Raw genomic sequence first — 11,018 nt, 5'->3', positions numbered from 1 at the left:
CAGGCACGCACATCCATATACAGTTGAAGTCGGAAGTTTACATACACTTAGGTTGGAGTCATTAAAACTACTTTTTTCAACCACTCCACAAATTTCTTGTTAACAAACTATAGTTTTGGCAAGTCAGTTAGGACATCTACTTTGTGCATGACACAAGTAATTTTTCCAACAATTGTTTACAGACAGATTATTTCACTTATAATTCACTCTATCACAATTCCAGTGGGTCAGAAGTTTACGTACACTTAGTTGACTGTGCCTTTAAACAGCTTGGAAAATTCCATGGCTTTAGAAGCTTCTGATAGGCTAATTGACATCATTTGAGTCAATTGGAGGTGTACCTGTGGATGGATTTCAAGGCCTACCTTCAAACTCAGTGCCTATTTGCTTGACATCATGTGAAAATCAAAAGAAATCAGCCAAGACCTCAGAAAAAAAATTGTAGACCTCCACAAGTCTGGTTCATCCTTGGGAGCAATTTCCAAACGCCTGAAGGTACCACGTTCATCTGAACAAACAATAGTACGCAAGTATAAACACCATGGGACCACGCAGCCGTCATACCGCTCAGGAAGGAGTGTCACGATCGTCAGGGAGAGACCAAGGCGCAGCGTGATGAACAAACATACTTTAATAGTTAAAGTTTAACACAATACAAAACAAGAAACGACTCGTGACGTCCAACGGTATCAATGACCGAACACGGAACAAAAACCCACAAACACAACGGGAAAACAGACAGTTTAAATATGGCTCCCAATCAGAGACAACCAGCTGACACTCGTTGCCTCTGATTGGGAGTCACTCAGGCAAAACATAGAAATAGACGAACTAGAACCCCCAACATAGAAACACACCACATAGAACAAACACACCCTGGCTCAACAACTAGAGTCCCATAGCCAGGGTGTGACAGTACCCCCCCCCCTAAAGGAGCGGACTGCGACCGCGCCTCAAAAAGAGCAAAACAGGGAGGGCTGGGTGGGCATACCTCCTCGGCGGCGGTTCTGGCTCCGGGGCTTGCCCACCACCCTCCAACAAACCCCCCATAGCGCCACTGGTCCGGTCTGGCCCCGCTGGCTAGAGCTGGACTGGACGTAGCAGGAGCGGTTAGCTTCAACTCCGTAGTGGAGCCGTTGACCGGTACCTGGTTAGGCACCGGTGACCCAGGCACGGGTTGTGCCGGACAGACGACGCCGCACCCCTGGCTTGGTGCGTGAGGCAGGAAAGGACCGGACCTGGCTGACGATACGCACCCCCTGGCTTGGTGCGTGGAGCAGCAACGGGCCTCACTGGACTGACGACTCGCACCCCTGGCTTGGTGCGAGTGGCCGGAACGGGCTGGACCAGGCTGACGACTCGCACCCCTGGCTTGGTGCGAGTGGCAGGAACGGGCTGGACCAGGCTGACGACTCGCACCGTAGACTTGGTGCGAGTGGCAGGAACAGGCCGGGCCGGGCTGGCGACGCGCACCGTAGACTTGGTGCGAGGGGCAGGAACAGGCCGGGCCGGGCTGGCGACGCGCACCGTAGGCTTGGTGCGTGAGCAGCAACGGGCCTTACCGGGCTGGCGATGCGCACCGTAGGCTTGGTGCGAGGGGCAGGAACAGGCCGGGCCGGGCTGGCGACGCACACCGTAGGCTTGGTGCGGGGAGCAGGCACGGGCCGTGCCGGACTGACGAAGCGCACCACTGACTTGGTGCGGGAGCAGGAACGGGCCGGACCGGGCTGACGAGCGCACTACTGACTTGGTGCGGGAGCAGGAACGGGCCGGACCGGGCTGGCGAAGCGTACCACAGGCTCGATGCGGGGAGCAGGAACAGGCCGGACCGGGCTGGCGACGCGCACCACAGGCTCGATGCGAGGAACAGGAACAGACCGGACCGCACTGGGGACACACACCCCTGGCCCTACGCGGGGATCAGGAACGGGCCGGACCGGACTGGTAACACACCCCAGTACCTCTCGCCGTGCCTCCACACTTTCCTTCCCCTTAGTGACCAGTGGCCCCCTTAACATGGCGGCCTCCTCTGCCAACCCGCTGGACCGCTCTATCGCGGCCTCCTGCTGCCCCGACGTCGTGAGCCCCCCCCTAAAAATTGTCTGGGGATCTCTCCCCCCCGTGGGCCAGGCCTCTATAGTTTTTGCCCAACTCTCGCTCTTCTGCCTCCAACTCCAGCCATTCTGCTCTTCATTAGGCTTGACCCAGTCGAGACTCTTCCTCCACTGTTCCCAAGTCCACCCTCTCTGCTCTTCACTCGGCTTAGCCCAGTCGAGACCCCTACTCCATCGATCCCAAGTCCTTCCTCTCTCCTCTTCACGCTGCTTGGTCCAGTTTTGGTGGGGTTTTCTGTCACGATCGTCAGGGAGAGACCAAGGCGCAGCGTGATGAACAAACATACTTTAATAGTTAAAGTTTAACACAATACAAAACAAGAAACGACTCGTGACGTCCAACGGTATCAATGACCGAACACGGAACAAAAACCCACAAACACAACGGGAAAACAGACAGTTTAAATATGGCTCCCAATCAGAGACAACCAGCTGACACTCGTTGCCTCTGATTGGGAGTCACTCAGGCAAAGCATAGAAATAGACGAACTAGAACCCCCAACATAGAAACACACCACATAGAACAAACACACCCTGGCTCAACAACTAGAGTCCCATAGCCAGGGTGTGACAAGGAGACGCGTTCTGTCTCCTAGAGATGAACGTACTTTGGTGTGAAAAGTGCAAATCAATCCCAGAACAACAGCAAAGGACCTTGTGAAGATGCTGGAGGAAACAGGTACAAAAGTATCTATATCCACAGTAAAACAAGTCCTATATCGACATAACCTGAAAGGCCGCTCAGCAAGGAAGAAGCCACTGCTCCAAAACCGCCATAAAAAAGCCAGATTACGGTTTGCAACTGCACATCAAAGATCGTACTTTTTGGAGAAATGTCCTCTGGTCTGATGAAACAATAATATAACTGTTTGGCCTTCATGTCCATCGTTATGTTTGGAGGAAAAAGGGGGTGGCTTGCAAGCCGAAGAACACCATCCCAACCGTGAAGCACGGGGGTGGCAGCATCAAGCTGTGGGGGTGCTTTGCTGCAGGAGGGACTGGTGCACTTCACAAAATAGATGGCATCATGAGGAAGGAAAATTATGTGGATATATTGAAGCAACATCTCAAGACATCAGTCAGGAAGTTAAAGCTTGGTCGCAAATGGTCTTCCAAATGGACAATGACCCCAAGCATACTTCCAAAGTTGTGGCAAAATGGCTTAAGGACAACAAAGTCAAGGTATTGGAGTGGCCATCACAAAGCCCTGACCTCAATCCTATAGAAAATGTGTGGGCAGAACTGAAAAAGCGTGTGCGAGCAAGGAGGCCTACAAACCTGACTCAGTTACACCAGCTCTGTCAGGAGGAATGGGCCAAAATGCACCCAACTTATTGTGGGAAGCTTGTGGAAGGCTACCCGAAACATTTGACCCAAGTTAAACAATTTAAAGGCAATGCTACCAAATACTAATTGAGTGTATGTGAACTTCTGACCTACTGGGAATGTGATTAAATAAATAAAAGCTGAAATACCATTCTCTCTACTATTATTCTGACATTTCACATTCTTAAAATAAAGTGGTGATTCTAACTGACCTAAAACAGGGAATCTTTACTAGGATTAAATGTCAGCAATTGTGAAAAACTGAGTTTAAATGTATTTGACTAAGGTGTATGTAAACCTCCGACTTCAACTGTATATGCATGCACACATACTGTACATACTTACACACACACACACACACACACACACACACACACACACACACACGCACACACACACACACACACATTCATGCTCAAACACATGCAACCACACTCACACTTACACACATGCGCACACACACAAACACACACCCTTCACTTCCCCTCTCCATATCTCCCCCCAGGACCATGCCTGAAATCCAAGCCAAATCAATTACTATCTCCCCTGGCACCTCCCAAAATTACAAAGCAATAAATAAGCCTGGTGCTGGAGAAACTGTGAAGGAGTTATGGGGCCTCCTGTCTATGGTCAACTGAAGACAGTGACCTCCACCCCCAACCCCTCTCTACCTCCTCCCCCAATCCCTCTCTACCAACCCCAACCCCAACCCCTCTCTACCTCTACCCCCAACCCCTCTCTAACTCCTCCCCCAACCTCTCTCTACATCCACCCCAACCCCTCTCTACCTCCACCCCACCCCTCTCTACCTCCTCCCCAACCCCTCTCTACCTCCTCCCCCAACTCCTCTCTACCTCCTCCCCCAACCTCTCTACACCTCCACCCGAACCTCTCTCTCTCCCATTACTTTCCTCTCTCCCTCTCTCCCCTCTTCCTGCTCTTTCCTTCTCTATTACATCTCCCTCTATCGTTCACTCCTTCCCTCATTCCCTCCCTCTCTCTCATGGTAACCATAGCTGTGGGTCACCTGATCCCCCTGTCGTGCATTGGGGCTCCTGTTTCTGTGGGCTGTGTTGTCCGTGACCTTCGGCCCTGCTCCAGGTTATGTGATCCAGTGTGTAGCAGGCTCCCTTCCTCTCCCATGGCACACTCAGGGTACCAGGCTTTTATCCATCTTCCCACACTGACATCACTCACGTCAGCCTCTTCGTGCTATCGTTGTCTGGGCTGGTCTACCCGCCTGTTTGGGAGAACAGTGGTGGTAGAATGATTAGTATCTTCTTCCTTCGTCATTGGGAGCCTTATTAGTCTCTCTGTCCCTCTGTCCCTCTCTTCCCCTCAAATTGTTTCCATAATTCATGTTATCAATTATGTAACTCCCAGACTTCAAGAATGGAATTTGGGTTTGCATATGGCTTAATTGGCGGTTTTGGCATCTGCTAGTGTGTTGAAACTCAGCTAAAATGATTATGCCTTTTGGTCGACTTTTTCCCTAGCTTATGTATTTAACCACTTATCCAACCTAGCCAACCCATGGAATTTACCACACTTACAAACACTGTCACATTTTCTCCATTCTCCCAGGCCATAAAGTCTTATAAACCAAGCTCTCTACTTTGAGAGCAACACTAAAAAAAGTGAAAATTAGTGTCCTCAATGTATGTATTTTTTTAGATTTGTTTTATTAAACATTATACTTTAGTGGTTTCAAACTATTTATTGTGGATTCGCTCAACCTAAATACATTTACATTCCCCTCAATCTAATATTTCTGTTTTTAAACATTTAAAAATGGAAGCATAGAAATCGGTTTTTCTCCTTACGCGTGCAAATGCGTAGTCTGCACAGACATCTGACGTCATGATGCAACGTTCAGCGGCAACTTTTCCACCTGCAAATCCTCTTGCTCTTCCAAGTTCATAACTGTTGATGAGAAAGCACGGTTATACACGGTAGGTTGAGTCATGAAATCATATTTTGTAAGCAATATGTTGTTGGTGGGGAGTTTGATAATTGTATAATTGACCATTGGCGGCATTTGAGATTGTTACGAAAATGTGTTACGAAAAGTCATTGGTAACTTAGCAAGCTAGCTAATGGTTGTCACTTTTACTAGCTAGCGAGCGAGCTCGTGTCTGTGTTAAGTTTTGTAAGGCAGGTAGTTCTGACATTGTCAACAAAGTCAGTGTATTTTCTCCCGGTTCATTTTGTTTAAAAAAAAACGTTTGTAGCCGTGTGTGCAAGTGACTATTGGATAAGTTTGTTTTATGCTGACATTGTGTCTTGGGATGGTGGCTAGCTACTTCTAACGGTTAGCTATTATTATTAGTAAGGTTATTTTCTTTCTTTGTCATAGTAATTGTGTTAGCTATAATGCTACTACTCGCTAACATGCGAACTTAGCTAGCCAACCACGTGCAATGCTAGCTAACGTTGAATAGTACCAGATAATCACTTCTGAACATTATGAACGTTTTACTGGTCTCAACATTGAAAGGAAGTTTGCATTTTCTCCCCAGCATTGTTTAAGTGAATTCACTCAACACCTGAAGGTTGGGCTTATTTATTTTATTGCTGCTGGTAAGTCATTCTAATAGAATAGAGACTGGTATAAAGTTAATGTTAATATTGTTGGGTGTCACAATATTCAACAAAATTGGTTGTGATAGTCAGCAAATAACAAATGTAGCACCAATACAACTAGCCTTATGTGTCACAGTCCATTCTATGCATCACAGTCAAATTCTAATCATAATTTAGAGGTTTGCTAGATTGGCATTTTGTATTTCTCACAGAAGTAACGTTATTTAGACAGGTCTAATGTGCCTAGTAAAGTTTTTCCAGAGTTGCAATGAATGTGGAAATGCAAAGACAGCGGGAGTTTTTTTTCAAGAACATCAGAACTGCTCAATCATTATAAACTTAGTCATAGGCATTATGGACGGGGCCATTCATACCCATGTACTTACTTGGATTGCATATGCACATTTAAGACTTGGAATGAATCCAATCCAGGGATTTGCTTTCATCCAAGTTGATTTTTTTGGTAAAGTAAATAATCAAGTTTTTTAAATACGCAAATGTAAGTTGTTACAGAATAATTAGGTTGCACTGAGGTAAATTATTGACTTAATTGTAATCAAATGATACAAGTAGCATTGACCTAATAATTTACTTCAATCCAAAGCATATATTTGTCTTGAAAAACTAAACTTATTTGCGTGTTACCACTTGAAGTTTATCCAATGATTCACATTTTTCAGTGAATATGATGTTATCTTCAATTACCTGATGCTTCCAAGGAGTGTGTGTGTGAGCGAAGTATGGGAATGTATGTGTGAGGTAGAATCTCCAGTTGATTTGAATGGCCATCCACTACTTAACCCCTGTCCGCTTTGTGATTGATAGTGCTGTGTTATTTTAGTGTTGACCCCACTTCCTGTGTCCACACACACTCAGGCCTTATCAGTCCGGCCTCTGTGTGTAGACAAGTATACACACATACTATCCCACTATCTCCTGATAACTTCCAGGGATCAGGAGATAGTGGGACAGGAGATAGTGGGACACTAACCTCGTTTCCAGACACTGGTGGACCAACGTGCCAAACTTGGCCTGCGTTAGCCAATACAGAAAGCCGGGAGAACTTAATCGAACTAATCTACCAACCAATCATCTCCCACAACACCTTCCCCTTAACCCACCCCGTACGCTAGCACACCACAAGCACAGAGCTACACCTTGCAGTAGTGTGATTCGCTAAAAGTAAACGATGACAAGTACTTCACTCAGTAGGTGACTCCCATATAATTCTATGGTCACTCCCACTAAGGCCAACTTTGAATGGTTGATATCCCAGGCTTATATATGCTGTGCGCAATAGCCTGAGGACTAGGTTAGTGGGACACATTCACACACGCCATATTTTTTGTTTTACCTTTATTTAACTAGGCAAGTCAGTTAAGAACAAATTCTTATTTACAATGACGGCCTACCCTGGGCCAATTGTGCGCCACCCTATGAGACTCCCAATTATAGCCAGATTGTGATACAGCCTGGAATCGAACCAGGGTCTGTAGTGACGCCTCTAGCACTGAGATGCAGTGCTTAGACCGCTGTGCCACTCGGGAGCCCATTGTGTGTGTTCCTGGCTGGTCCAGGGTCCGAAGGCTGATGGTTAAACTTTAAACAGTGATAAAGAGTGGAGTGGGTTTGGCCCTGGTAGGACTGCACTGGATGAGACCCATGGGGTGGCGCATAATTGGCCCAGCGTCATCCAGGGTAGGGGAGGGAATGGCCGGCAGGGATGTAGCTCAGTTGGTAGAGCATGGCATTTGCAAAGCCAGGGTTGTGGGTTCGATTCCAGTATAAAAAATAAAAATGTATGCACTAACTGTAAGTCGCTCTGGATAAGAGCGTCTGCTAAATGACTAAAATTTAAAAAATGTAATGAGGCTCCATTCTCCAGACTCCATATAACCTTCCATAGAGTGGGTTAGATAAAATGGATGTTGATATTCATTATCACATTCTGGACTAGTTCCTCTTCTGCAGCCTAATGGTCTTAGATTGGCAGCAGCCAGTGTCTGGCAGGATGCAGAGGTAAATATATGATTGATTAACAACACTGTTATTATTTCTACTAAAACTGTGGCACATCACCTATGCACAAAACTCCATGGTATAGGTCAATGACAGCACATAAATCTGTGGGTTACTGATGTCATCAAAGATTCAAAGTGCCTTACAGTGAGGGAAAAAAGTATTTGATCCCCTGCTGATTTTGTACGTTTGCCCACTGACAAAGAAATGATCAGTCTATAATTTTAATGGTAGGTTTATTTGGACAGTGATAGACAGAATAACAACAACAAAAATCCAGAAAAACGCATGTCAAAAATGTTATAAATATATTTGCATTTTAATGAGGGAAATAAGTATTTGACTCCCTCTCAATCAGAAAGATTTCTGGTTCCCAGGTGTCTTTTATAGAGGTAACGAACTGAGATTAGGAGCACACTCTTAATCTCAGGAGTGCTCCTAATCTCAGTTTGTTACCTGTATAAAAGACACCTGTCCACAGAAGCAATCAATCAATCAGATTCCAAACTCTCCACCATGGCCAATACCAAAGAGCTCTCCAAGGATGTCAGGGACAAGATTGTAGACCTACACAAGGCTGGAATGGGCTACAAGACCATCGCCAAGCAGCTTGGTGAGAAGGTGACAACAGTTGGTGCGATTATTCACAAATAGAAGAAACACAAAATAACTGTCAATCTCCCTCGGCCTGGGGCTCCATGCAAGATCTCACCTCGTGGAGTTGCAATGATCATGAGAACGGTGAGGAATCAGCCCAGAACTACACGGGAGGATCTTGTCAATGATCTCAAGGCAGCTGGGACCATAGTCACCAAGAAAACAATTGGTAACACACTATGCCGTGAAGGACTGAAATCCTGCAGCGCCCGCAAGGTCCCCCTGCTCAAGAAAGCACATATACAGGCCCGTCTGAAGTTTGCCAATGAACATCTGAATGATTCAGAGGTGAACTGGGTGAAAGTGTTGTGGTCAGATGAGACCAAAATCGAGCTCTTTAGCATCAACTCAACTCGCCGTGTTTGGAGGAGGAGGAATGCTGCCTATGACCCCAAGAACACCATCCCCACCGTCAAACATGGAGGTGGAAACATTATGCTTTGGGGGTGTTTTTCTGCTAAGGGGACAGGACAACTTCACCGCATTAATGGGACGATGGACGGGGCCATGTACCGTCAAATCTTGGGTGAGAACCTCCTTCCCTCAGCTAGGGCATTGAAAATGGGTCGTGGATGGGTATTCCAGCATGACAATGACCCAAAACACACAGCCAAGGCAACAAAGGAGTGGCTCAAGAAGAAGCACATTAAGGTCCTGGAGTGGCCTAGCCAGTCTCCAGACCTTAATCCCATAGAAAATGTGTGGAGGGAGCTGAAGGTTCTAGTTGCCAAACGTCAGGCTCGAAACCTTAATGACTTGGAGAAGATCTGCAAAGAGGAGTGGGACAAAATCCCTCCTGAGATGTGTGCAAACCTGGTGGCCAACTACAAGAAACATTTGACCTCTGTGATTGCCAACAAGGGTTTTGCCACCAAGTACTAAGTCATGTTTTGCAGAGGGGTCAAATACTTATTTCCCTCATTAAAATGCAAATCAATTTATAACATTTTTGACATGCGTTTTTCTTGATTTTCTTTGTTGTTATTCTGTCTCTCACTGTTCAAATAAACCTACTATTAAAATTATAGACTGATCATGTCTTTGTCAGTGGGCAAACGTACAAAATCAGCAGGGGATCAAATACTTTTTTCCCTCACTGTATATTGCCAATAGGTTTTACTATCACTTTAGTTCTGAATTATCCTAGATTTGTTGCACTTGAAGTTGAAGCCGATCCTCATCCTCCCCATGTGTTTCACTACGGGATGTTTGTTTTCTGCCTCCTACAGATTTCCTCTGAAAAGGTATAGTTTGGAGTAACGTGAAACTCGGGGCTGTTGACACAGCCAGAGCTACAGCTTCCCAAAGCAGACAGCCATACAGCCAGGGAGCCAGCCAGCCATGAGTGGCGCAGTGGTCTAAGGCACTGCATCGCAGTGCTAGCTGTGCTACTAGAGATCCTGGTTCGAATCCAGGCTCTGTCGTAGCCGGCCGCGACCGGGAGACCCGTGGGGCGGTGCACAATTGGCCCAGCGTCGTCCAGGGTAGGGGAGGGAATGGCCGGCAGGGATGTAGGTCAGTTGGTAGAGCATGGCGTTTGCAACGGCAGGGTTGTGGGTTTGATTCCCACGGGGGGCCAGTATGAAAGAAAAAAAAATAATGTACTCACTAACTGTAAGTCGCTGTGGATAAGAGCGTCTGCTAAAATGTAAAACGGAGCAGCCGACCAGCCAGACACGGAGCAGCCAGCCAGCCACAGAGCAGTCTAGCTCAGTGTTGCCCTCTGCTCCGACTGACACGTCTCCCCACCTCCCCTCCTTCCTGGTGATTGACACATCTCATTAACGTAGAGTTATTTAACACCCAAACACTAAGAGCTGGACACATGATCCAGCCCATCCTGCCCACCTCAAGCTGCGTCTCAGGCCACTAAGACCATAAACAATGGGGCTAGGACCCACAAATCACACCCACCTCTGTTTCCTCTTAGAGTCGGATGACAGGTAGCCTAGCTACCCAGAAGGGTTTTAGAGCTGAACTGACATGTAGCCTATTTTGAGATATTGGATGGTATATTAACATTTTTGGTGTAATGAACCCTAGATAATATAGGCCAGGAGGGCCCATTATCATTGTCAGCATTGCTAAACTTTAATCTAGAGGGAGAAGAGGGTTGAGACAGACATTTTAAACATTACTGTTTATTTTAGAGAGTAAAACATCTAGCATCACCGATAACATTGAACCGCTCAGCCCAGTCCAAGCTCTTCTCTGTCCTGGCACCCCAATGGTGGAACCAGCTTCCCCCTGAAGCTAGGACAGCAGAGTCCCTGCCCATCTTCCGAAAACATCTGAAACCCTACCTCTTCAAACAGTATC

This window comes from Coregonus clupeaformis, chromosome 13 (assembly GCF_020615455.1).
Source record: "Coregonus clupeaformis isolate EN_2021a chromosome 13, ASM2061545v1, whole genome shotgun sequence".
Taxonomy (NCBI): Eukaryota; Metazoa; Chordata; class Actinopteri; order Salmoniformes; family Salmonidae; genus Coregonus; species Coregonus clupeaformis.
This window is presented reverse-complemented; position numbering follows the sequence as displayed.